The 26,818-nt window shown below is 46.7% G+C and overlaps 1 long non-coding RNA gene across 2 annotated transcripts in view; it reads left to right on the top strand.

Annotated features, from left to right (window-relative positions):
- The window catches only part of LOC144766941 (uncharacterized), a 107,676-nt gene that overhangs the window by 31,173 nt on the left and 49,685 nt on the right, over positions 1-26,818 (top strand). The window contains exons 1-2 of one of the 2 annotated variants that reach the window (XR_013597991.1): positions 12,054-12,192; positions 14,469-14,679. This is a non-coding gene — a long non-coding RNA (uncharacterized LOC144766941). Of the gene's footprint in view, positions 1-12,053; positions 12,193-14,468; positions 14,680-26,818 lie in introns of those variants that run through there. The other variant, XR_013597992.1, reaches the window with a different exon arrangement.

The following is a 26,818-nucleotide window of genomic DNA, read 5'->3' as shown; positions in this document are numbered from 1 at the left end:
CCATGAGGCACAGGGTCAGACTGATTTGCATATATCCATGTCTGAACTGGAGTGGCAGAGTGGGCTAAAGAACGGTGATGGATCAAACCCAGATCTTTTGACTGGGTGTGAGTGTTTGATTGGTTCAGATGCTCCGTCCATCACCACCCCCTTTTGTACCGCATTGGCCGCCATAAGTGTGGCAGGGTATGCTCAGACGGGAGTCCCTTGCTCACTTTGCCACTGGATTCAAGCAAGCCGGGCTGAAGATGGCTGTAATGCCAGAAACCGGTCCTCGGAAGCTTGTTTCCGGTCCAGGGAAGGCATGGCTTGGCAGTTCGGGCTGGACTGTTCCCATGAGGCACAGGGTTAGACTGATTTGCATATAGCCATGTCTGAACTGGGGTGGCAGAGTGGGTTAAAGAACGGTGATGGATCAAACCCAGATCTTTTGACTGGGTGTGAGTGTTTGATTGGTTCAGATGCGCCGTTCATCACCACCCCCTTTTTTACTGCTTTGGCCGCCATAAGTGTGGCAGGGTATGCTCAGACGTGAGTCCCTTGCTTACTTTGCCACTGGATTCAAGCAAGCCGGGCTGAAGACGGCTGTAATGCCAGAAACTGGTCCTCGGAAGCTTGTTTCCGGTCCAGGGAAAGCATGGCTTGGCAGTTTGGGCTGGACTGTTCCCATGAGGCACAGGGTCAGACTGATTTGCATATAGCCATGTCTGAACTGGGGTGGCAGAGTGGGCTAAAGAACGGTGATGGATCAAACCCAGATCTTTTGACTGGGTGTGAGTGTTTGATTGGTTCAGATGCTCCGTCCATCACCACCCCCTTTTGTACCGCTTTGGCCGCCATAAGTGTGGCAGGGTATGCTCAGACATGAGTCCCTTGCTCACTTTGCCACTGGATTCAAGCAAGCCGGGCTGAAGACGGCTGTAATGCCAGAAACCGGTCCTCGGAAGCTTGTTTCTGGTCCAGAGAAGGCATGGCTTGGCAGTTCGGGCTTGACTGTTCCCATGAGGCACAGGGTCAGACTGATTTGCATATAGCCATGTCTGAACTGGGGTGGCAGAGTGGGCTAAAGAACGGTGATGGATCAAACCCAGATCTTTTGACTGGGTGTGAGTGTTTGATTGGTTCAGATGCTCCGTCCATCACCACCCCCTTTTGTACTGCTTTGGCCGCCATAAGTGTGGCACGGTATGCTCAGACGTGAGTCCCTTGCTCACTTTGCCACTGGATTCAAGCAAGCCGGGCTGAAGATGGATGTAATGCCAGAAACCGGTCCTCGGAAGCTTGTTTCCGGTCCAGGGAAGGCATGGCTTGGCAGTTCGGGCTGGACTGTTCCCATGAGGCACAAGGTCAGACTGATTTGCATATAGCCATGTCTGAACTGGGGTGGGAGAGTGGGCTAAAGAACGGTGATGGATCAAACCCTGATCTTTTGACTGGGTGTGAGTGTTTGATTGGTTCAGATGCTCCGTCCATCACCACCCCCTTTTGTACCGCTTTGGCCGCCATAAGTGTGGCAGGGTATGCACAGACGTGAGTCCCTTGCCCACTTTGCCACTCGATTCAAGCAAGCCGGGCTGAAGATGGCTGTAATGCCAGAAACCGGCCCTCGGAAGCTTGTTTCCGGTCCAGGGAAGGCATGGCTTGACAGTTCGGGCTGGACTGTTCCCATGAGGCCACGGTCAGACTGATTTGCATATAGCCATGTCTGAACTGGGGTGGCAGAGTGGGCTAAAGAACGGTGATGGATCAAACCCAGATCGTTTGACTGGGTGTGAGTGTTTGATTGGTTCAGATGCTCCGTCCATCACCACCCCCTTTTGTACTGCTTTGGCCGCCATAAGTGTGGCAGGGTATGCTCTGACGTGAGTCCCTTGCTCACTTTGCCACTGGATTCAAGCAAGCCGGGCTGAAGACGGCTGTAATGCCAGAAACCGGTCCTCGGAAGCTTGTTTCCGGTCCAGGGAAGGCATGGCTTGGAAGTTCGGGCTGGACTGTTCCCATGAGGCACAGGGTCAGACTGATTTGCATATATCCATGTCTGAACTGGAGTGGCAGAGTGGGCTAAAGAACGGTGATGGATCAAACCCAGATCTTTTGACTGGGTGTGAGTGTTTGATTGGTTCAGATGCTCCGTCCATCACCACCCCCTTTTGTACCGCATTGGCCGCCATAAGTGTGGCAGGGTATGCTCAGACGTGAGTCCCTTGCTCACTTTGCCACTGGATTCAAGCAAGCCGGGCTGAAGATGGCTGTAATGCCAGAAACCGGTCCTCGGAAGCCTGTTTCCGGTCCAGGGAAGGCATGGCTTGGCAGTTCGGGCTGGACTGTTCCCATGAGGCACAGGGTTAGACTGATTTGCATATAGCCATGTCTGAACTGGGGTGGCAGAGTGGGCTAAAGAACGGTGATGGATCAAACCCAGATCTTTTGACTGGGTGTGAGTGTTTGATTGGTTCAGATGCGCCTTTCATCACCACCCCCTTTTTTACTGCTTTGGCCGCCATAAGTGTGGCAGGGTATGCTCAGACGTGAGTCCCTTGCTTACTTTGCCACTGGATTCAAGCAAGCCGGGCTGAAGACGGCTGTAATGCCAGAAACTGGTCCTCGGAAGCTTGTTTCCGGTCCAGGGAAAGCATGGCTTGGCAGTTTGGGCTGGACTGTTCCCATGAGGCACAGGGTCAGACTGATTTGCATATAGCCATGTCTGAACTGGGGTGGCAGAGTGGGCTAAAGAACGGTGATGGATCAAACCCAGATCTTTTGACTGGGTGTGAGTGTTTGATTGGTTCAGATGCTCCGTCCATCACCACCCCCTTTTGTACCGCTTTGGCCGCCATAAGTGTGGCAGGGTATGCTCAGACATGAGTCCCTTGCTCACTTTGCCACTGGATTCAAGCAAGCCGGGCTGAAGACGGCTGTAATGCCAGAAACCGGTCCTCGGAAGCTTGTTTCTGGTCCAGAGAAGGCATGGCTTGGCAGTTCGGGCTTGACTGTTCCCATGAGGCACAGGGTCAGACTGATTTGCATATAGCCCTGTCTGAACTGGGGTGTCAGAGTGGGCTAAAGAACGGTGATGGATCAAACCCAGATCTTTTGACTGGGTGTGAGTGTTTGATTGGTTCAGATGCTCCGTCCATCACCACCCCCTTTTGTACTGCTTTGGCCGCCATAAGTGTGGCACGGTATGCTCAGACGTGAGTCCCTTGCTCACTTTGCCACTGGATTCAAGCAAGCCGGGCTGAAGATGGATGTAATGCCAGAAACCGGTCCTCGGAAGCTTGTTTCTGGTCCAGGGAAGGCATGGCTTGGCAGTTCGGGCTGGACTGTTCCCATGAGGCACAGGGTCAGACTGATTTGCATATAGCCATGTCTGAACTGGGGTGGGAGAGTGGGCTAAAGAACGGTGATGGATCAAACCCTGATCTTTTGACTGGGTGTGAGTGTTTGATTGGTTCAGATGCTCCGTCCATCACCACCCCCTTTTGGACGGCTTTGGCCGCCATAAGTGTGGCAGGGTATGCTCAGACGTGAGTCCCTTGCTCACTTTGCCACTGGATTCAAGCAAGCCGGGCTGAAGACGGCTGTAATGCCAGAAACCAGTCCTCGGAAGCTTGTTTCCGGTCCAGGGAAGGCATGGCTTGGCAGTTCGGGCTGGACTGTTCCCATGAGGCACAGGTTCAGACTGATTTGCATATAGCCATGTCTGAACTGGGGTGGCAGAGTGGGCAAAAGAATGGTGATGGATCAAACCCAGATCTTTTGACTGGGTGTGAGTATTTGATTGGTTCAGATGCTCCGTCCATCACCACCCCCTTTTGTACCGCTCCAGTATGGATATGACATCTGCTGATTATTTTACAGTAGGGGTACTCATAGTACGGCCCGTGGGCCGCCAGTGGCCCGGCATGCCTTCCTTGGCGGCCCGCGGACCTTGCAGTCATCCTACCTGTGTCTTTTTTTATTTTATTTTAAAGAGTGTCCTGTGTCCGCAAACACTGCCGGTGGCAGCAGCGCTTTATGCGGCCAGGCGAATCCAGTGAAGGTCAGAGTGGAGATGCAGGGGTGCCAAGAGGTGAAACATATCAAAGCCTCATTAACGGGTAAGTGGTCTTTTAAAGACCTGTGAAGTACTCGGGCTGGGAAGCTGTCTTGTCTCAGCCCCGGCTGACACACACGCACGCCAGGTGAGGTGACAGAGGGAGGGAGAGGGAGGGAGAGAGACAGAGTGAGAGGGAGGGGGGAGGAAGGGGAGAGAGGCAGACAGAGGGAGGGAGAGAGAGACAGAGAGGGAGGGAGGCAGACAGAGGTAGGGAGACACAGGGTTGCCTTCTTGTTGCATCCTTTTCCCATCAATAACCTCATATTTGTTCCTGAGTGACAAAGGCAAGAAGTAAAAAAGCAGAAAATAAACAGAGGTTTTAGGGTTGTGATGCTGTGTCCATGGCCTCTATGACCAGGTTTGCAGAAACAGTATTAGGGGAACCGAAGGGCAAGATAGTCCTGACTAGCTGTAACTGACACCCTTGTCTCAGCTCCATCTTTCCCATTGTTTTTCTTGATCCCATTCTCTCTTCTTCTTTCTCTTTCCCTCTCACTTGTCCACATAACCTTTTCTGTATCTATTCATTTTATTTTCAATCTTTATTCGGTTTAAAAAACCTTATAAGATACAATATATTCAATCATAATACATCATATCACAATTTAAATAATAAGAAAAGGTTGCAGGTGGCTAAAAATATACACACACTTCCTTTGCATATATACATAGAATTCAGTTCATTTCCCAGTTTTTTTCCACTTAGGGGTGACTTGATCTTAGTTAGCCCCTCTATGTACAAGAACACTGAATAAATATACAAATGGTAAAACAATAAATTAAACATCTGTTTTTGTTAAAAAAAAATACACCAGAACAATAAAGCAGGCAGCACTTTAGCAATTAACAAGTGACTCAGTAACATGAAAAGAAGGCTAGCCTATTTCCCTACGTTTTTTGGTCTTTCATTTTCCTAATCAAGGCCACGCATAAGAGGAAACGGCTCAGGCTAAACACAATTGGTTGAGCAGTGTCTCCCTTGAAAATTCTTAATCCAACCTCGATTTGACGAAAGCCTAACTTTTTACAGATTGGCTTTAGCCATTTTTTCCTGGCTTTAAGATATGCTGGGCATATAAACAAGACATGGGACACATCCTCTTTCAGCCCCATCTCGCAAAGCTCACATATATCGGAACCAACGGCCCCGACCAACCCCTTATTGCAGTTCCAGCTAGCTGTCCTTTCTTTTAGTTGCAAAATACCATACCGGAACTTTAGGTATAAGCTTTTGGCGAATGGAGGGTAAATTTCATCCATGAGGGGCTCTAATTGCATTGTCACCTTAAATTCGAAAAATTTCGAGGTTAGAGTCCCTGTTCTGGGGTTTGATAGCGCTGAATCTCTAATATAATCCCAGTACCTTTGTTTCAGGATTCTTTTTGAGCTATTTGTGAGAGAGTCAGGGTCAAACCAAAAATCACTTAACCCTAGTTTTTCTAGCCATTTTTTGACGTACTCTAACCATGGCAAATGCGTAATATTCCTTATGGTTAATATCTCTTTCAGTGCTTCTCTATAATCAGTCAGCTCCTCATTGGACCATAAACGAACCCAATAGAGCAGCGGGCGAAGAGAAGCATAGTCATCTGTACGTCGAAAGTTAAGGTCCCATAATACGGGTGTCATTGGTGTTGACCCCGGTATCCCTAAAAGTTGTCTAATAAAGGAATTTTCCCTTACTCGGAAAGTATCCTTTGAGGCATAAGCCCAGAGATCCGCGCCATAAAGTGAGGATGATTGCACTTTATACTTAAATAGTTCAATGGCTGGTGAGACTGCTTTAAAGTGGCTATTCTTATGCCTCTTTATAATCGGACACTGGTTTTGAGTCAACCTTAATTTTGAGCTCTCCAATTGTGTTTTCCATGTTACTTTGCTATCTAAAATAATACCCAGGTATTTAAAATTGGGGACTTCTTCAATAAATTCATTATTTATCTTAAAAACTTTGGTAAAACCTTTATGGGGGTTAATTGTCATAACTTTTGTTTTTGAGGAGTTAATTTCTAATTCCTTGTCATGACACCCCTGGGTGTCTGAGAAATTAAAATAGTATCGTCTGCAAACAATAGTGCCGGAACGGCTTGCCCACTCAATTTGGGAGAGTCATGCTCGCAGCCCAAAAGAGTGTCGGGGATGTCATTAACGTATAAGGAGAATAAGGTAGGTGCCATTACGCACCCTTGCCTTACCCCTTTTGCTATTTTTATCTTCTCGCTGACTTCTCCGTTTGGTCCCCATCTAACTCGTGCATAGTTATTCTCGTGGAGTTTAATTAAAATTTGAAGGATGTTTCCGGGGACGCCCATCTTGTTTAATGTCTTCCATAGTGCTACCCTCGGAACCATGTCGAAAGCTGCCTTCAAATCAACAAAAGCCACGTATATATGGGACCTTCTTATGATCGTATATTTCCAGACTAAACATAAAAATCTAAAAACCTGGTCTATAGTGCTTATCTTTGATCTAAAACCTGCCTGGTATTTTGTATAGATAGAGTGTTCTTCAATCCAAGTGGAAAGCCTGTTGAGAACTTGGCGGGCAAATTTTTTTTGCAACACGTCAATTAAGCTGATAGGCCGATAATGCGAAGGATTTGACCTGTCACCCTTCTTGAACAGTGTTACAATCTCTGCCCCCTTCCAGGTTTCTGGGACGGGAGCTCCTCTAGCAATATCATTTGATAATAAATTGATATATGGAGCCCAAATATAGTTCTTGTGTTTCCAAAGATCACCTGGTATACCATCAGGGCCTGGCGCTTTCCCCGACTTAACTGCCCTGATTGCTAAAATTGTTTCTGTCAGGGAGAAGACAAGAGGTGTATCATGCGCAGCAAGGAAAGGCTGCAAGCTGTCCTGGCCTTCAATCTCACCAGAGCTTCCGCAAGCATATAATAGAGTAAAATGCTTGACCCAAATTTCCTCCTCTAGGAATCTATCTTTGCATTCAGTCGCCCCCCTGGTGCCTCTAGCAATGAGGTTCCAGAAGGAGGTCTGATCTTTACACTTACATGCGTCCAACAAATCTGACGAAACCCTTTCGTCCCACTCTTTTTTGCCCATTATTAATATTCTTTTGTACTGAGCTCTCTTAATTCTCACAATGTCCGCTGAATCCCCCCTGACTGCTGTAATTAAGTCTTTTTTAGCTCTCCGGCATTCCTGGTTATACCAGGAGATCCCTGTTTGTTTATTCTTTTGGGCATTATATGATCTTTTTACCGCCCTAGTTAGGATCTCGCTAAGTTGGTCAATTAAATGATCATGGGATTCTATCAGACAAGGATTTTTAGTGACAGTACTGTTACCTAAAAGAGGGGACATGTGCCTCACAAATACATTATAGATTTGACTGATAATTGTTGTGTTACCTAAAACCACTGGCCACTTCAGGGATCTACGATTGTTTGCCACTAAAGGGTCCTGTGGTAAGGAAACAGTACTTTTAGCACTTTTGACAGGGGTTTTAAAGATCTGAGTCTGGACGGATAAGATCAATGGGTAGTGGTCGCTTTCCGTGCGGTCATCCACCATTAAATCGATGATCAAAGGCCATAATTTCAGAGAGACTATAAAATAATCTAAATGGCTGAGAGTCGCCCCCCTGATAAATGTTGGTTTTCTGGGGCAATCTGAGGGCAACCGCCCATTGCAGGCACGTAAGCCTAGCTCGAGAGTCCAATTCAATAATTGTAGAGCACTCACTGTGCAAGGAGCTTTGTAATTTGTGTCAACCAAGGGGATATTATTGGCGCTATCCTCGTCCTTATGGATGTCTTCTAGGCCTATTATAGGTTCGAAACCTCTATTAAAGTCACCGCCTATAATCATTGTTGCATTTTGAGCAAACCCCGCCACAATATTACTCAAATGGGTTACAGCTGGTGATTCTTTACACGATTGATGTGGTCTACTGTAAATATTAATCACATAAATGCTACAGCCTTTAGTATTTTTTAACTCAAGTAATAAAATGTCGGGGTTGTTTATATCGATTTGCTTAAAGGACAGGCCACTTGTAATTTTCACCCATGTTACTAGGCCGCCAGAAGGTCTTCCCCCATTTGTGTTGACTGCAGGGATAAAAAAAGATCTATAATCGACCTTAAAATAATTCTCGAGCCCCCAGGTTTCCTGAAACATGATTAAATCCCCCCCTGCCAAATAATCATGCCATGCCGGATCTGAAAGGTTTTTTTTCAAACCTGCAATATTCCAACAGATTATTTTTGTTATTTCTGGAACATCTAGTATCCCTGTTACCTGCTGTTGTGTAATAGACCCATTTGTATCTAAATGTGGTATTTGTGCCATTATGTCAACATGGTGCGTTAGCTGTTCAGAATTTTTAACAGGTACAATCTGCTTTGGTACAACTTTGAGATGCAAACTAGGATATGTGTATTCTATGCCACATGACATTGCCAAGGCCCCACCATCAAGTCAATCACAGTCAGCTAAACCAGCCAGGGCCTCAAACCTATTTGAGGTACTAACTCCCCAATTATAAGATGGGGCCCCAAGACCCCAACCATTTACTGGTGCATTCCATCTAGGTGCAGGCGTAATAGGATATGCTGTATTCATGTGAGCACCCAACCATTCTCTATTTTGATTCCCATTACCTATGGGTGCAGGAGTGATAGGATATAGTACATTCTGCTGCACCCCTGGCCACCCTCCGTTGTAATTGCCATTACCTAATACCCCGTAGTTGTTAGCAGACATGCCCGGTCCTCGTCTGCCCATTAAATTCCAATTTTGCCCTGGAGTAGTGAAACAGGGAATGTTATGTTGATTGGCTTGCCATGGACCAGCCCTATTGTTAACAGTATAGTTTGTATCATACATTTTAGGTCCCCCACCCCATCCATTATTTCTTACTAACCAAGCTGGCTTCAGGGGCTTATGACTATTGGCTTTTTGAGACTCATTATAGAAAAATTCTAATGTAAGGGGGATTATGGAACTACTTCTTCTTTGTGGTGGAAGAATATTGGATAGAATATCGGGAAGAGCAGCTGGGTTTGAAAGATTTAATATCACACAGTCGCCCTTCCATTTTTTTTGCTTATTTCCTATCCATCTAACCCTCCTTACCATTTTAATTTCATCAGCCAGCCGCTGTTCACCCCCCTGTGCTGTCCGCATATTGTTTGACAGCCAATGTAATGCCTTGCTTTTTAGAGACGATGTTGACTCGGTTTGACCCGGTGATAGGGTTGGTGTATTAGCTAGAACTAACACCAATGGCGATGCTTCAACTACGAATTGTGTTTGATCTTCTTCAAAATTAGGGGGCACTGTAACGTGTAATGAATCAATTTGTTGAGCAATTCGGACATTTAATGGTAAATCATTGATAATGGGGCCAATTTGCGGACATTCCGGGAGGGTTGGCCCTGATGGAGTAACATCTTGTGTTAACCCAGATTCGTTATTTCTCTTTGAACAATCGTGGCCCTTATTAACATTGCTTAAGACATTTCCTATCGCATCTGCTAATGCATTTTGTGTACCTCCCAATTTCTTTATGTCCGCAGAAAGTTTATCAATCTTACTAATAAGAGGCTTAATAAGAGTCTGGATTTTTATTTCTAGCAGCTCTGCAATTCTTGATAATAGGTCCTCATCCAATATCTCCCTCGAGTTATTCTCCTCGTGGCTCTGGCGGGTATTTTTTATCTTTGGTGGTGACATAACCTTATTTTTCCCAGAGCGAGCCCCCCCACGTTTGTTTTGTATTCTACGACAGGCTCTAACTGCCCTCGTGGTCTGCTTTGCGGGTGGTTCGTCCTCCAACTCTTCTTTTTCTTCAACCACGATGATAGCCTGTACATCTAAATCATTGTCTAAATGTGGCTCAGTATCCGCCATGTTTGCTGCACTCATATCGATACTGACATTTACTGGGTAGTTTGTTTCCGGAACATCATTATCAGAGTCTAATAGCAAAGACTCATTTGTTTGCAGCGGAGTAGGTGGGCTCCCAGGAGGGAGAATAGGTGACTGGGACAGTCTCAACGACTGTCTACGCTCACTGTTTATTTTGTTGACCACTTGAACAAGATAATTTTCCATGGTGTTCTTTGGTGTTTCAGATCCCATATGATTGTTTTTTTTTTGGCATAATTATACAAAGGTGTGTGATCGTCTTATAGCCACAACTTGATAAAATTACGAAATATAATTCTCAAAAGTTTTAAAAGCAAGTATCTTACTACAGTGCCTTGAACAGGTATCCAGCGCTCTTCTTTTCCTGTTTCGTAGGGGTGTTTGTGTATGCTATCACTTCTCACCGAAGACACCCTCCTCTTCCCAGGCTCCTGGGCGAATCGGTAGCAGCTTGTACAGACTACTTACCGACCCCCGTCTGGTAACTAGGGCTTGGGAGGCGATCAACCAGAAGCGTTAACACAATCCACTGATGATGAACTAGCTGGCAATAATCCCTGGGGCACAAGAAAGATTTTAGGGAGGTGGCCTAGCCTGGCCTAATCGTGCCGATGAGGGCCGTAGAGGGCCCGCCCTTTGCCCGGGCTTAGCCTGGGCGCTCCCGCGCGCGACTCGCGGGGCGAGAGGCGTTCCTCTCTTTTCATGCGCCTCCGGGCGCAGAGATGGCGTCAGGGACGCGACTCAGCCGCCGGGGCACCTGGGAGGTGTAGTCTGGGCCCCCGGTGGATGCAGGCTCAATGGCGGTGCAAGCGCAGCGGCCGTTCCCCTCACGGCGTCTCACTCGCGCTGCACAGCAGAAGAAAGGTGAGGGCAGGAGGAAAGTACAGCAGCCGTTCCCCTCACGGCAGGTAAGGAGTGGTTCTGGCGTCCCTCAGAGCGCTCGGCGCTCCTCTCTTTTCATGCGCCTCCGGGCGCAGAGATGGCGTCAGGGACGCGACTCAGCCGCCGGGGCACCTGGGAGGTGTATTCTGGGCTCCCGGTGGATGCAGGCTCAATGGCGGTGCAAGCGCGGCGGCCGTTCCCCTCACGGCGTCTCACTCGCGCTGCACAGCAGAAGAAAGGTGAGGGCAGGAGGAAAGTACAGCAGCCGTTCCCCTCACGGCAGGTAAGGAGTGGTTCTGGCGTCCCTCAGAGCGCTCGGCGCTCCTCTCTTTTCATGCGCCTCCGGGCGCAGAGATGGCGTCAGGGACGCGACTCAGCCGCCGGGGCACCTGGGAGGTGTAGTCTGGGCCCCCGGTGGATGCAGGCTCAATGGCGGTGCAAGCGCGGCGGCCGTTCCCCTCACGGCGTCTCACTCGCGCTGCACAGCAGAAGAAAGGTGAGGGCAGGAGGAAAGTACAGCAGCCGTTCCCCTCACGGCAGGTAAGGAGTGGTTCTGGCGTCCCTCAGAGCGCTCGGCGCTCCTCTCTTTTCATGCGCCTCCGGGCGCAGAGATGGCGTCAGGGACGCGACTCAGCCGCCGGGGCACCTGGGAGGTGTAGTCTGGGCCCCCGGTGGATGCAGGCTCAATGGCGGTGCAAGCGCGGCGGCCGTTCCCCTCACGGCGTCTCACTCACGCTGCACAGCAGAAGAAAGGTGAGGGCAGGAGGAAAGTACAGCAGCCGTTCCCCTCACGGCAGGTAAGGAGTGGTTCTGGCGTCCCTCAGAGCGCTCGGCGCTCCTCTCTTTTCATGCACCTCCGGGCGCAGAGATGGCGTCAGGGACGCGACTCAGCCGCCGGGGCACCTGGGAGGTGTAGTCTGGGCCCCCGGTGGATGCAGGCTCAATGGCGGTGCAAGCGCGGCGGCCGTTCCCCTCACGGCGTCTCACTCGCGCTGCACAGCAGAAGAAAGGTGAGGGCAGGAGGAAAGTACAGCAGCCGTTCCCCTCACGGCAGGTAAGGAGTGGTTCTGGCGTCCCTCAGAGCGCTCGGCGCTCCTCTCTTTTCATGCGCCTCCGGGCGCAGAGATGGCGTCAGGGACGCGACTCAGCCGCCGGGGCACCTGGGAGGTGTAGTCTGGGCCCCCGGTGGATGCAGGCTCAATGGCGGTGCAAGCGCGGCGGCCGTTCCCCTCACGGCATCTCACTCGCGCTGCACAGCAGAAGAAAGGTGAGGGCAGGAGGAAAGTACAGCAGCCGTTCCCCTCACGGCAGGTAAGGAGTGGTTCTGGCGTCCCCTATCTATTCCTTTCTCCACTTTCCTCAATCTTTCCATATATTCAATTCTCTTTCTCCTTTTCTCGCTTCTGCTTCTTTCTCTAGCTGTCTCTTTCACCATCTCTCCTTGTTTCTTCTCTCTCTTTTCCCTCTCCCTTATCATATATTCCAGCCATGACTCAACTTCCACCAATCTCTCATCTATCCACTCTCTTGCGCTGCCCAGTTCTCCTTTCCATGCCCCTTCTCCGTATTTTCCTCTATTTTATATCATCCTCTCTCACTGTTTCCTCTTTCTACCTCCCTCCCTCTGCTTTTCCCTCTGTCCCATCCTTGCTCACACCGTCTCTCCCCTCCCCTCTATGCAATCCCTCCCTCTCTCCCTTCCTTTCTCTCACTCACTGACTGCTCTCATCTGTCCCTTACTCTCTCTTTTCTGTCGATACCTCTCCCCCTACCCACCCTCTTTATCTGGAATAAACTGAAAAAAAGGTGGAGGAGGCACTTGCTCACTCCTTACGGATTACTAACTGAGGTATCTAAAGGTTCAATACCTCAAGCCTCACCTCTTCTAAAAATAAGATATACGGCTAATACGTCCTAGAGAAGAATCCTTGAACCCTTCCTCATTACCTAAACATATATGCCAGCCTCCTTCAAAAGGGGATCCATCTCTGGCACTGTTGTGTCCGTTTATGGCATCAAAGTGGCAATGGCATAATAAGCCTCATTAACGAGTAAGTGGTCTTTTAAAGACCTGTGAAGTACTCGGGTGCGGCCGGGAAGCTGTCTTGTCTCAGCCCCGGCTGACACACACGCACGCCAGGTGAGGTGACAGAGGGAGGGAGACAGAGCGAGAGGGAGGGGTAGGAGGGAGAGAGAGGCAGACAGAGGGAGGGAGAGAGAGACAGAGAGGGAGGCAGACAGAGGGTGACAGAGGAAGGGAGACAGATGGAGGGAGGGGGAGACAGAGGGAGGGAGTGGAGACGGAGTGAAGGGAGACAGAGAGAGGGATACAGAGGGTGAAAGACAGAGGGAGACAGAGAGAGGGAGGGAGGGAGACGGAGAGAGGGAGGGAGAGACAGTGGGAGGAGGGTGACAGAGGGAGGGTGACAGAGGGAGGGTGTCAGAGGGAGTGTGACAGAGGGAGGGAGACAGACAGAGGGAAGGAGACAGGGGGAGACAAAGGGAGACAGGGAGAGGGAGACAGGGAGAGGGTGACAGGGAGAGGGTGACAGGGAGGGAGGGGGAGACAGATGGAGGGAAGGGCAGAGGGAGGGGGAGACAGAGGGAGAGAAGCAGAGGGAGGGAGACAGAGAGAGGGGGGAGACAGTGAGAGGGAGGGAGATACTGAGAGGGAGGAGGGTGACAGAGGGTAGGAGACAGAGGGAGAGTGAGACAGAGGGAGGGAGACAGAGGGAGGGGGAAACAGAGGGTGATAGAGGGAGGGTGATAGAGGGAGGGTGACAGAGGGAGGGAGACAGACAGAGGGAAGGAGACAGAGGGAAGGAGACAGAGGGAGACAAAGGGAGACAGGGAGAGGGATACAGAGGGAGGGAGACGGAGGGAGGGAGGGAGGGGGAGACAGACAGAGGGAAGGGCAGAGGGAGGGTGGGGGAGACTGAGGGAGGGAAACAGAGGGAGGGAGACAGAGGAGACAGAGAGAGGAAGGGAGACAGAGAGGGAGGAGGGTGACAGAGAGAAGGGGACAGAGGGAGGGAGGGAGACAGAGGGAGGGAGGGAGACAGAGGGAGGGAGACAGAGGGAGGGAGACTGAGGGAGGGAGACAGACGGAGGGAGACAGACGGAGGGAGGGAGACAGACGGAGGGAGGGAGACAGAGGGAGGGAGACAGAGGGAGGGAGAGAGAGAGAGAGGAAGAGAGAGAGGGAGACAATCAGAGTGAGGGTGACAGAGGGTGAATGAGAGAGAGAGAGAGAGGCGTGTATGTGTGTGTCGAGTCTGGTGGTTCAGTGGACGAAGGCGTCTGCTGCAGGGATCTGTGTTCAACCTCATAGTCACAGTTTTTTTTGCTCTAGACCCGCCCCCTCCACCCTGACCCCGCCCCCACCAGTGCGGCCCTCTGCCACAAACCACACTGTAAATTTGGCCCCTGAGAGAAAGTTTGTGAGTACCCATGTTATACAGTGTTAGAATATATACGTGATCATCAAGGGTTTACTCCAGGAGAGCAAGGGGCCCCTGATACATTGTCTCCGACAGCTTGTATGATTGTATATGACTGTCTGAATCTCACCTAATTTGTTTTCGCAGGAACGTCATGGATCTGAGGTATGGTCCTCAACTTCGCCAATTCACCACTTGCTACCAACACTTAGTCACTGCCAGGCAGCAATGGTAATCCGGGGAAGAAGGGAACCAAAACAAGGAATAAAAGGAAAGAAACACAATACGTTCTTCAGCACCACAGGAACCGCCTGGAAGATGATATGCTGTGAATAGGAAAAGAGTAGCAATTACAAAGGTGATAATATATCTATTAGCCTATTGTATCGCTTACTGCTTATTGTATAACTACCTTGAGTTTCCCTTTCTTGAATGTGTAATGTGTGATTGCTTGTGCAATGGTGTAGAATAATCTCTGGTGCTAGGAATAAAAAGGGTCAAGGCCGCAGCTGTGTCAACGCTGAATTCCCAGAGGCTGGCTAGCTTTTCACCAAGGTCCGCTCAATTAGATTAGCCGCAGCGGAGAAGCTTTGAGCGGGAGAAACTGGATTTCTTAGCCCAGAAAGGGTGTGCCTTGGTCATATAGGATAGGCCGTATAAGTTTGTCCCACTTCCCTGGAGGTCTGGAAGTTAAAAAAATGTCCAAGTTCTGGGTTTTCAGGTGTGGAAGGAGAAGTTCAGCTAGGCACAGCCAAGGGTCCCGGGACTTCAGGATAAGCCCCTATGGTTCAAGACTCACTCCAGCAGAGGCCATTGGCAGGATCCAGGTTAGTTCCATTTGGTGCTGATCAGCTGGAAACGTTCGAAAAAGGCTTCTTGCAGCTTTGGTAGCCTATAGCCACATAGGAGGTTAGCCAACTGACTCTTGGCGTACACCTCTTATTCCTGGGTACTAGAGGGTTAAGGTCCAAGCCTTCAGGGCTCCTCTCAGGTCAGCAACAGCAGGTCCAATCCTGTTCTTTCTTTCACAAGCCCAGAAAGTGTTCTGAAGAGGTGCCTGGTGATATCACATTTATGCTTGGCACTAGCTATTACATGGGATTGACTTCTTCCCCCAACCAATGGTGAAAAAAGTCCCCAGGGATAGCCCTACCCACCTTTGCACCATTAAGTTGGCTTTAAATAATTATTAAAAAGAATGGGCTAATCATATTTCTAGCTGTTCCCAATCGAGGGCTTACAGAATTAATATTTAATCCTGCTTTCTCTGGTTATAGTTATGCTGTGCCGTCCGTTTTGGTGTCTAATTTAGGATAAAAATACACTATTTTTATAAACTGCTGTCGGATTTCTCTAAAGTTGTGTTGTTAGATTTGTGGGTCTCTAGTTGGCACAGGTAGGTACTTGTGACAAATAGGGACCCTTGCCTCTAGTCAGGGTAAAGGGGTACACTCCTAAAATAACCCCTGCTCACCCCCTTGATAGCTTGGCATGAGCAGACAGGCTTATCTCAGAGGCAGTGTGTAAAGCATTTGTGACCACATACAGTAATCAAGTGACAACACTAAAGATGGACACTACATAGGTTTTATATAAAAAATAAGTATTCTTTATATAGACTTATCACAAGACCACAAACAACAAAAATCCACAATACTGTACTTAAAAGGGTAGTTTTAGCTTCGTTCTGTTCAGTTCTTAAAATGAGACATTTGGGGTCAATGTACCTTACGATGCGTTACGCTTCCACAACAAAAGTGTTGCAGCGATGGAAATGCGGCAAAGTTCGATGCAAAGAAATAAAGACGTGCAGATCTTCCAGATGAGGCACGCTTCTCCGATGATGCGAGAAGTCTCGATTCGATGCATCAGCTGCAGCTGCGACACCCTTGTTCCGCGATGCGACGACAACAGCTTCGGCTGCAACACTCTTCTCCGACCTTGCGAGACGCTTCCGCACAATGAAACAACTACAGCGGCGGCATCCAGCTCTGACGGCGGCACGCTTCTCTGTGGATGCGAGGCGCTTTTCTTGATGCGGTGCAATACGACAGATTACAGCGGCGACATCCAAGATGCGACGGCAGCAGCAGCGACGGCGACTCGCTTCTCCTTCGTTGCGAGACGATTCTCTCGATGCGGTGCAATATGACAGCTACAGCAGCGACATTCAGGATGCGACGGCAGCAGCAGCGATGGCGACACGCTTCCTCTTCGTTGCGAGATGCTTCTCTCGATGTGGTGCAATACGACAGCTACAGCGGCGACATCCAAGATGCGATGGCCGCAGCAGCGACGGCGACACGCTTCTTCCTCTTGAGTCGCACTTGCAGCTCTTTGCGACACGCAGTCCCTCAGAAGGCCCAAAATAGCAGAAGGCACTTCCCAAGGAACTCTGGGGAGCTGGGGGTGAAGTCTGTTGTCCCTGAGACTTCAGCAGGAGGCAAGGCCTTTTCTCAAGCCCTTGGATATCCTTACAAGTTGATGAAAGTACACAAAGTCCCTTCTCCTCTCTTTGGCATACAGGCAACCACTGCAGGCCAATCCCCCAAGCAGCACTTCAGCTTAGGGATAGTCTCTCCTCAGTTTCTTCAGGTTCCTCTCCTCAGTAGAGGCTTCTTCTGCTTTGTCCAAAAGTGATCTAATTTCTTGGGATCAGGGTCCCAATATTTATACCCCAAAATCCTTTGTCCTCTGAGGGCAGAGGGGCCTTTGCCCAGTCCAAACCGGTTCTGGAGCACTCTGTTGACAAGACTCCTTCTTTCCTTTCACAGTGCAGGGCAGAAACCTCAGACACCCCACAGGAGGTGGAGCCAGCATTGTGGAGGGAAAGCACAGCCCTGGAGCACTTTGTTGACATGATTCCTTCTCTTCTTTCACAGTGCAGGGCAGAGACATCAGACGCACCACAGGAGGTGGAGCCAGCATTGTGGAGGGAAGGCACAGCCCTATTTACGTCCCAGGTGTAACTCCTCCCTCCCATCTAGATTCAGATCTCTATATTCACCACTGGGCTGACTCATTCTGGCTCCTGGAATCCCCCAGTCCTGTCACTCAAACTCCAGACAAGGAATACACAACCTAGCAGAGGCAGGCTTGGATAGTTAGACAAGAAAATACCTACATTCTAAAAGTGGTATTTCTAAACACAGAATGATAAAATCAACTTCACTAAAAGATGTATTTTATCATTCTGAGTTCAGGCATACTAAACTCGAATTTCTGCTGTGTTCCCTGAGTCAGTTAGTATTATAAGATGTAATAATCTAACTGCTCATTCTCGCCTATTGAGAACAGGTAGCCTTGCAATAGTGAAAAACGAAAATGGCTGTAATGCACTATTAGGACATGCCACATACACGCCAGGGCATGTCCTACCTTAAACTTAAAATGCACCCTGCCCTTGGGCCTATCATAGGGGTGTCTGATATGAAGAAAAGGGAAGGTTTAGGGACTGGCAAGTGGGTGCACGTGCTCAGTTAACATGGCAGTACCAGATTGTATATAGGCTCTGCAATGGCAGACCTTAGACAGACTTTTACAAGCCGCTTCTGTGGGTGGCACAACCAGTGCTGCAAGCTCACCAGCAGCATTTTGTTTACAAGCCCTGGGCATTCCTGGTGCACTGTACTAGGGTCTGACAGGTAAACCAAACCAGTCAATCATGGAATCACCAATTCATACATTAATTTACAATAGGGAGAGCATATGCACTTTAGCACTGATCAGCAGTGGTAAAGAGCCCAGAGTCATAAAATAGCCAACAACAGGTCAGAAAAATATAGGAGGCAGGCAAAAAGTTTAGGGATGACCCTGCAAAAAGGGCCAAGTCCAACACGTGTCAATTACTTATCATTCTTGTTGGTATCCTGAAATGCTTAACACATGTTCCTCCAGTAAAGCCTGAGTGCTCTTTGCCACTCTTACAGGACTGAGCTAAGGATTTATTAGTTTGAATCCAAGGACCATTTTGGGGTATTGTGATAGTATTACATAGGGAGGACTAAACCCAACACTACATAATACTCCACTTTCCTACAATGTCCGCCTTTGAAATACCATGCACTCTGCCTTTCAGGCGGCAACGCTTACATAGGGTTGACATTAATATTTAGAAGGAAGGTTTTCTCCTGTCAAAAAGGGATATTTTGGCAGGTTGGGCATACATTCAAAACTGCTCAGCTAGGCTATAGTTGCAGGCCTAGAATCATGTTTGCCTTGTCACACTAGTGTTGTATTCCATAGGTGACATTTAAATTACTTGCCAAGAGTGTATTTCTGGCTCCATATTCCATGGGCGTATTAAAGAGTTATATAATGCCAATTAGGTGCTAGCCAATTTCAACACATGTTATGGGGTCCGAACACATGCACTGGGCCTGAGTTGCAGTGTTCCACTGCACAGAGTAAAAAACACCAGAAGCATTAGTCCACAAAACTATGCAAAAAGAGGAACTTTCTCATAGTGACAATATTAATTGTTTACTTCTTCAGTACAAGATACATCTTACACAGGCGAGGTTACTTTCTCCAGTGACTAATGTAGAACACTCTACAATAGTTGAACACCTTAGAGAATGTTTACAGCAGTACATTCTAAAACAAAAAATACCACAACAATCTAACACATCTAACCAAGCTATCATCATTCAGGTGTTAGGCAGGAACATACACAAAGAATATTTTCGGTTTAGAGAAGGTTGAAGACAGGACAATGGTAACTACGGAGATTGAGAACATAAAGCTTTTAACTTTTGGTCAACCTGTATGTGCTTCCTGGATTGGGGTAATTTCCAGGTCATGAGTGGTACAGCCCTATTGGAGATCCCCATGGACTATTAAAACTTGCTTGTCAGCTTTGCATCCGTATTAGTTTGCATGCATATTTAATACCTCACCTGTGTTGGTTTTCCCTTCTTATCGCAGGTAGCAAATTCTTTTTAGCTACCGGCATAGATGTTAAGTGATAGCTGGGGCTTTTTCAAGTCTGTCAATGCTTTTAACTAGCAAATGACAAAGGTTGAGACAGGTCATTGGTGTAATGTGAGTCTCAATAGACGGCAGTCCTTTGCCATTAAAGAAAACCTTCTCAGGATAACATTCTAAGCCAAAACTATAAAGGTTTATTCAAGTTATGGAGTCATTCAGGAATGCAAAAATAGTTTGTTAGTCAAATTCAAATCGGCATCAATAATGCACCAAATAATACCAATGGGGATGGGTAACAACATAATAGGGTCCTCCACAGCAAGTATATAGCCAGAACCAAAATATAGTTTAGTAAAGGACTAGTATAAATCTGCTCAGTTTTAGAATCAAGAAAAGTCTAAGTATAAATCATCAGACAGACTAATGCAGAGTTTGCCTTCAAGAAAGTAAGCAGAAAGTCTAAGTATAAATAATTAGACAGACTAACACAGAGTCTGCCTTTTTGGAAGTGAGGGCAAAGTCTAGTACATCTCCCTAAAGGATACATTTTTAGACAGAGAAAGGCACACTCTTGATATGGTGAGAACTGACACCACGGGACTGTACTAATAATATTTCATTCACATCCACCAATAGTAAAACAAAAAAAAATGTGATACATCACACAAGAAATATTTAGAAAACACCTACTTCATACCTTAGTATAATAAAGCGTACACAGGAAATAACAAGACATTTATACTTAAACAAGTGAACACAAGACACAGTACAGCTCCTTAGAGCAGACACATATAAAGGGTCCGCAATGTGTTGCCTTGACTGGATCATTCAGTACAAGGCTTCCTCCTAGGAGAACAACAAATAATACTTTCCAGGTGAGCAAATAAACACCACCACAAAATTCATTTTATTTAACTTATTTTCTGATAAGGAAAGACATGGTAGAGAAACATACATGTAGGAAACTCATTCATGTAAATTTTAAAGGCTACATTTTCTCTGTTACTGTAAAACAAATGTCAATGCAGGCTGACTTTGGTCTAGTTTCTGAGTGAGGTGGCTTACTTATACTAACTTAAACACTTTTCAAAACAAGCATTATTTTCTATTTATTAAAAAGTCTCTAACCGGTCTACAAACTTGAAACCTGACACAAGAAAAGCCACTTCCTTGAACAAAGTTCTACCTTAATGCCAAATGGGTGTAAGGCCTTTCAGCTGTGTTTTGTATCTCAAGCAGCAAATACCTCTGTGGGAATTAGAAAAGGAAATTAAACTTTTGAGACCTGCACTGTCTTTTGGACCCCCTCTTGACGCTCCTGCCTGAACGTGCCAGGAATAATCCAAAGTTGATGGGGTTTTTTTGGAAAGTTTTGTGCAAACTCATCAAACAGTACCAAAGTTATTACCAAAACAAAAACATGTCTTATCAATGAAAGTTGGACGTAACATTAACTGTGCAGCTGTTATTGCCTCCTGTGCAATATATAACTGTATATATATATATATATATATATATATATATATATATATATATATATATATATATATATATATATATATACATATATGAGGCATACAACGTCTTCAAAGATGCAATTCTGCAGAGACGAGACGAACCCAGGACTGGTGCAAATATTATTTATTAGAGCCCAAACACCAAGTCAACCATGACGCGTTTCAGCCCGCGAAGGGCCTTGATCACATGACAAACGCCGAGAAGGTAAGGTGACCTTTTTAAAGTGCCAGTGTGCCGGAAAAGTAACCATGAACATAGAGGACAGACTATTGTCTCCCTATTTGCGGTTAAAACACTCTTTCCCAGTTACATATGCAGAACAGAACAATTTCATTATACATGTAAAATACAATGATAACCCAAGCTAAAGCGCATGATTATTAAAACCGTACAAAATGTAAAAGCATGTTTAAAAATTATGTTTAAAAAATTGATCAATTCATAAGTAATTTCTAAAATATAGGAATATTGATTTTACAAAAACATTCTTTCTATGTACATGCCTAATCATTTTGAACCGGTCATTCGCTAACCATATTCTTTGCTCAGCTACGGGATTTGGTAAAAGGTCGAAAATCAATTGGAAGGGGACCCATTTAGATATTATTACCCTTAAACAGTTGTTGAGTCTTAACCATCCATGTTACTGCAAATTCTAGGAAATAAAGCCCAAGTGGGCTTAATTCAATGTGCAAACAGTAATTTAAATACAATTAACTGTGCAAACTCCGCAAATAAATACTTATAAATACATTTCAGCACACTATAAAAAACCAAGTGTATGAAAAAGTGTCAGAAATATTTCATAAAGTGTAGAAAAAAGTTTAAAAGACCATTAAATAGGTTGGAAGAGCAGCAATATACTGATATGTTATAAAACAACAACAGTAACTATAAAAAGGTAAAATAGTCTTAACTAGAGTTCATACCATTGGGAATCTTGCAATCGAACAGTATTATGTGTCTTGTCTCCAGTTTACGTAGGAGTGCCTCACGGTCACCCCCTCTCCTCAGGGGAGGAACTGTGTTGATTGCAAAATACCTCAAGCCCTCGGGATTCTGATTGTGGACTTCCTCGAAATGCCTAGCCACTGGGTACGCGGTGTCGCCGTTGGTAATGGCCCGCAGGTGCTGGAGTATCCTCTTGTGTACTGGTAATTTCGTACTACCAACATAGCGTAAACCACAGGGGCACTCCAGCACATACACCGTGTACTCGGTTTTGCAAGTTAGTTTCGATTGGATGCGGACAGGAGTTTCGCTGAAGGGAATTAAGTACTCACTTTTGTTAATACCATTCTTGCACGCCTTGCAAACAGAGCACTTAAGGAACCCTTTGCTGCCAGATAGCCAGTTTCCTGCTACTCTGACTTCAGGACTGCTGGAGACCAAACTGTCCCTCATGGATCTAGCTTTTCTAAAGGTGATAGATGGAGGGTTACACAGTTGTGATCCTAATACTTGGTCACCAATTCCTACGTATGATCCTGCGTATAGCCTGGTGTTGATTGCTATAAGTTAATATCAATCTAGTTTCTTCTTGTGGAATAGACGAAAATTGCTCACATGATTTTTCCGTGATTCCTCCTTCAACCACGTTAGCTCTATTCATGGCTTTGTCAAGTACTTCAGACCGATACCCCCTCCTCAAAAATCTGGCCCTGCACTCATTTTGCGCCGATCTGCATTCCAGATCGGAGCTGCAGATTCTTCTAATACGCAGCATCTCACCGTATGGGATGCTGCGTATTAGATGGGCTGGATGATGGCTAGAAGCATGTAACACGGCATTGCCATCCGTGGGTTTTCTAAAGAGTCTGGTCTTCAGTTTGGAATCCTGAATATAAATCTCCACATCCAAGAAGCAAATTGAGGTACGACTCATTTGGCTAGTGAATCCCAAATTCAAGATATTGCAATTCAAATAACAACTGTGCATCCTCCTCACAACCCTTCCAAATTATCAGGAGGTCGTCAATGTAGCGAAGCCACTTGACGACATTGTTGGATACTGCTGAGGAGAGGGATGGCACAAGGACCTGCTCCTCCCAGTAACCCATATGTAAACAGGCATAACTGGGAGAAAAGCAGGCCCCCATAGCCACCCCCCTTACCTGATGAAATACCTGATTGGAGAAAAGGAAAAAGTTGTTAGGCAGGCACAGATCTATCACATCCAACAACATTACACTATGGTCTTTGAGGCAAGGTGGTCTGCTATTTAGGTAATGTTGTACAGCTTTGAGTCCGTCCCTATGATGTATAGATGTATAAAGGGACGATACATCAAGCGAGATCAGAAGAAAATCCGGTTGCCATATAACATCATCAAGTTTCTTGAGCAAGTCTCCAGTGTCAAGCACAAAAGATGGTAAGTTCTTAACGTAATCCTGGAGAAAAAAATCCACATATTTACTCACGTTCTCCAGGATACTTTTGCGTGCCGATATTATCGGACGTCCTGGAGGCTTGATATTGTTTTTATGTATTTTCGGGATGAAATATATATATATATATATATATATATAATTTTATGTATATATAACCCAGTGGCATTTTTTGTGTTGCTAATAACTTTTGCCCTTTTGATGAATCTCAGCGAAACTTTCCAAAAAGGTGCTATTTTTGTCTGGTTTGTCTATGGAAAGTTTTGGGGAGATCCGTCAAGCGTGGGCCAAGAAAAATGGGGAGCCCCAAAGTGCAAAATCCCCATGCATTTTCTATAGACTTCTTTAGACAGGACTAAAGCAAAAACTGCTAAATGGAATGACTCCAAATTTAGCAAAAAGCTAGATCTTGGTACGCAGGTTGTGCTTTTTGTGATTTGGTGTAAATTTGTATAGTAGTTTTTGAGAAATCAAGGATAAAACAAATATACATACATAAAAAAGTAGAGCATTCTGACTGGCCCAGGGGGCTTATTTTCGCTTTGGCCATTTTGCTTCCGTGGGAGTCAGACTCCTGCGGGAGTGAGCACCCTGATTGGCTGTCAGCAACATCAGTGAAATGTTGCTGGCAGTCATTACAGGTCTCTGCTTAGTCCCCTGCCCTGAAGTAAATAAAAAACATAATGCAAGGGGGCAGTGTGGGGATACCCTGCCCCCCTAGGCACAATGGGGAACCCAGAAGGAGCACTTCAGGGACAAATAAAGAGTAAATTGTCAATTTTTGCCACGATCCAGCATGACTCCAGCAGGATCCGAAAGAAAAAAGAAAGAAAAAACTGATGGCTAGGGATGCGTTGTTTAATGAAGGGGAGGAGGGAGCTCACCCCGGGCCGAAATGCCAATAAAAGAGGAGGGGATGCACAGCCCCCCTCTCCAAGTCGTCATAGTCCCCGGGAACCCCATCCCTTTGGCCAATATATTACATATTTAGGGAGGGGACCACGCTGACCCTCTCCTGAGCCATTGAAGGCCCGGGGGAGCCCAACCCTGGCAGATTCATAAAATAAAATGGGAGGGCGTGAACCCCTCCCCAAGCCTCTAAAGGCCGGCTCATATACTCTGTCCCAGGAACCCACCCCCAGGACTCTGTAGTTTCCCTACGTGCACTGCCGTGGGCAGGGAAACTTGTGTTTTCTTCTGCCTAGCAGGAGCATTTTTAATCTCCCGCCACCTGGGAGCAAGCACAAAGTCTGCCCCCAGAGGACAGGAGCTTTGAAAATGCTGGAAGCAGACTTTTGATCTGTTTCCCTGCCAGCACGGATGTATGACGTTACAACGCATACTTTTACAACGCCTACCTTTACAACGCGGTTTTTACCACGCATACCATTACAACGCATAGCGCTTTGGGGTGCTGGATAGTGAATAGTTTAATTTACTATTCCAACTCCAGTCCCCGTGGATAGTAGGGAAGGTTATTGGATAGTAAATTAATCTATTCCCTATCCTAGAGCGCCCCCCAGAGCAATGCGTTGTAATAGTTTGCGTTGTAAAAGTTGCGTTGTAATGGTAGGTCGTTGTAAAAGTTTCGTTGTAAAGGTTACATACCGCCAGCACTGATGCGGCCATGGAAACAGATCAAAAGATTGAGCCCACTCAGAGGGTGCAGCATTAGTAGCTGCTTTCTGCGGGCAGGAGCAATGCTGGCTCCCGCAGCATGCAGGGAGCCAGCTGGGGCATGGGGGCCCTGAGGCTCGTCCAGCAGCCCCAACATTGAGCATTGAGGGCCCTGAGTGGGCTCTTGAGGATAAGCAAACAGTATCTCAACTGGTGTTATTGTAGAGGGCGATTAAACATGTATGCGTAAAGCATTACGTGGACAGAAACAAGGAGACTCAATTCGTTTTTGAAACGTGCTCATGGCATTGTATAATTAAAGAACAAAGAAAATTAGGGTATACAGTTGTAACAGCACTGTACATAAATAAATAACAAAACAACCCGAATTGGACTTGGTGCTCGGCATGTGTAAGTGACACAAAAGTTGGCGACGCAAGTGACAATTGTGATCAGCAGTAACGGCGCATGGTGTCAAGGCGCTTGAATATACACAGTGAATCAAGTGAACAATGTGGCTCCAAATGGATTAAAATGCAAAAGTCTTTGCAAAATTTGATGGAGTCATTTGAACGAGCCACACTGGGGGATGCGCCAACTATTGCGCTGAACGGTCGAGGACATTTCGATCTTCTTGAGTCAGGATCATCTTCAGGACCGGGTTGTATATGCAAACGGTGCTGGTAGGAGTAGAGGGTATCAAGACGGCTCAAAGTCGAGTCGGGCGATTAGCGTCTTGTGAGAACCTAGTTGCGGAAAGGGTTTCCTGCGATGGGTGCCAAATAACTATTTTGAAGGCGGAATATCCCCAATTCGGTTCAGAGGGCGATGCCTTGATTAAGTGAACCTTCGGCCAAACGAAGCAACGAGGAACGGCTTAGACTCGCCACGTCTGTGTGCAGAGTGGGTTCTTGGGCACCCACCTTAAAATAATGATCGCCCTGGGGGACTGGGTCCCAGGGCCGAAAATGGCTGGGAAAGGGGGACCTCAATACCCCCTCCCCTCAAAGAAATACACTGCCCTGGGGGAATGGGGTCCCCCAGGGCTTTTTTAAGGCTCGGGAAGGGCGGACCATCCCCTTTTTTGTAAGTTTTGGCCCCATGGGTTGGCTCCCCGAGGATTATTCTGGCTCAGGGAGGGGGTAAGGTATTTTTTTAGGGTGTGTATGGGTTTTTGAGTATTAACGTTTTTTTTAGGGTTTAGGGTTGGTATGGGTTTATGAGTGGCAATGGAATTTTTAGGGTTTAGGGCGGGTATGGATTTTTGATTGGCAAGGGAATTTTTAGTGTTTAGGGTGGGTATGAGTTTTAGGATGGCAAGTGAATTTGTAGTGTTTTTTGACTTGCCTATATCTTTTGCGCCGGTTGACGAATATTCACAAACGTTTTCAAAATAGGTGTGCTGGTGATTCTAGTTGTGCATGGAACATTCCAGGGTGATCTGTCAAGTGAGGGCGAAGAGAATGAGGGATTCAAAAAAAGTATGTTTCTCATGTTAATTCCTATAGAGTCTTTAGACACGCCTTCAGCCTGAACCGCTCAACAGAATTACACCAAATTTGGTAGTAAGGTAAATTGTGTTCCAAGGATCACGCTTTTTGTTATTTTGTGTAATTCCGTTCAGCAGTTTTGGAGATATTATAGGAAAACCAAATTTGTATACATGAGCGTATGTGGTACTTTTTTAGCACCTTAGTAATATAAGTTTAACACTCAGAAACCTTTAGAAAACACTCACAATCACTGGATGATGTCAGCAGTGATGTCATTGGAGAATTCATCAGTGATGTCACTGACCATGTCATGATTGATGTAAAATGGGAGGTCATAAGGAGTGCATTACGGGGGTGTAAGTCATTGTTAGCACAGGTAACTCTAACTGTGGAATTTCACTGGTTTTGTACGAGTGAAATGTGAGGCTAAATATAACGTTCCTCTAACCTTTGTTTTTTTCAGTGGATTTCGAAGATTTTTTAAATTCTATTTCCTACCTGTAACCTTTGAAAATGAGTGTGTGAGTGAGTGCAAGGGTGCCTCAGTGGGTGT

The sequence above is a fragment of the Lissotriton helveticus genome, chromosome 7 (genome assembly GCF_964261635.1).
Source record: "Lissotriton helveticus chromosome 7, aLisHel1.1, whole genome shotgun sequence".
NCBI lineage: Eukaryota > Metazoa > Chordata > Amphibia > Caudata > Salamandridae > Lissotriton > Lissotriton helveticus.
Note: the sequence above shows the minus strand (reverse complement) of the source record. Positions and strands in the feature narration are given on the sequence as shown.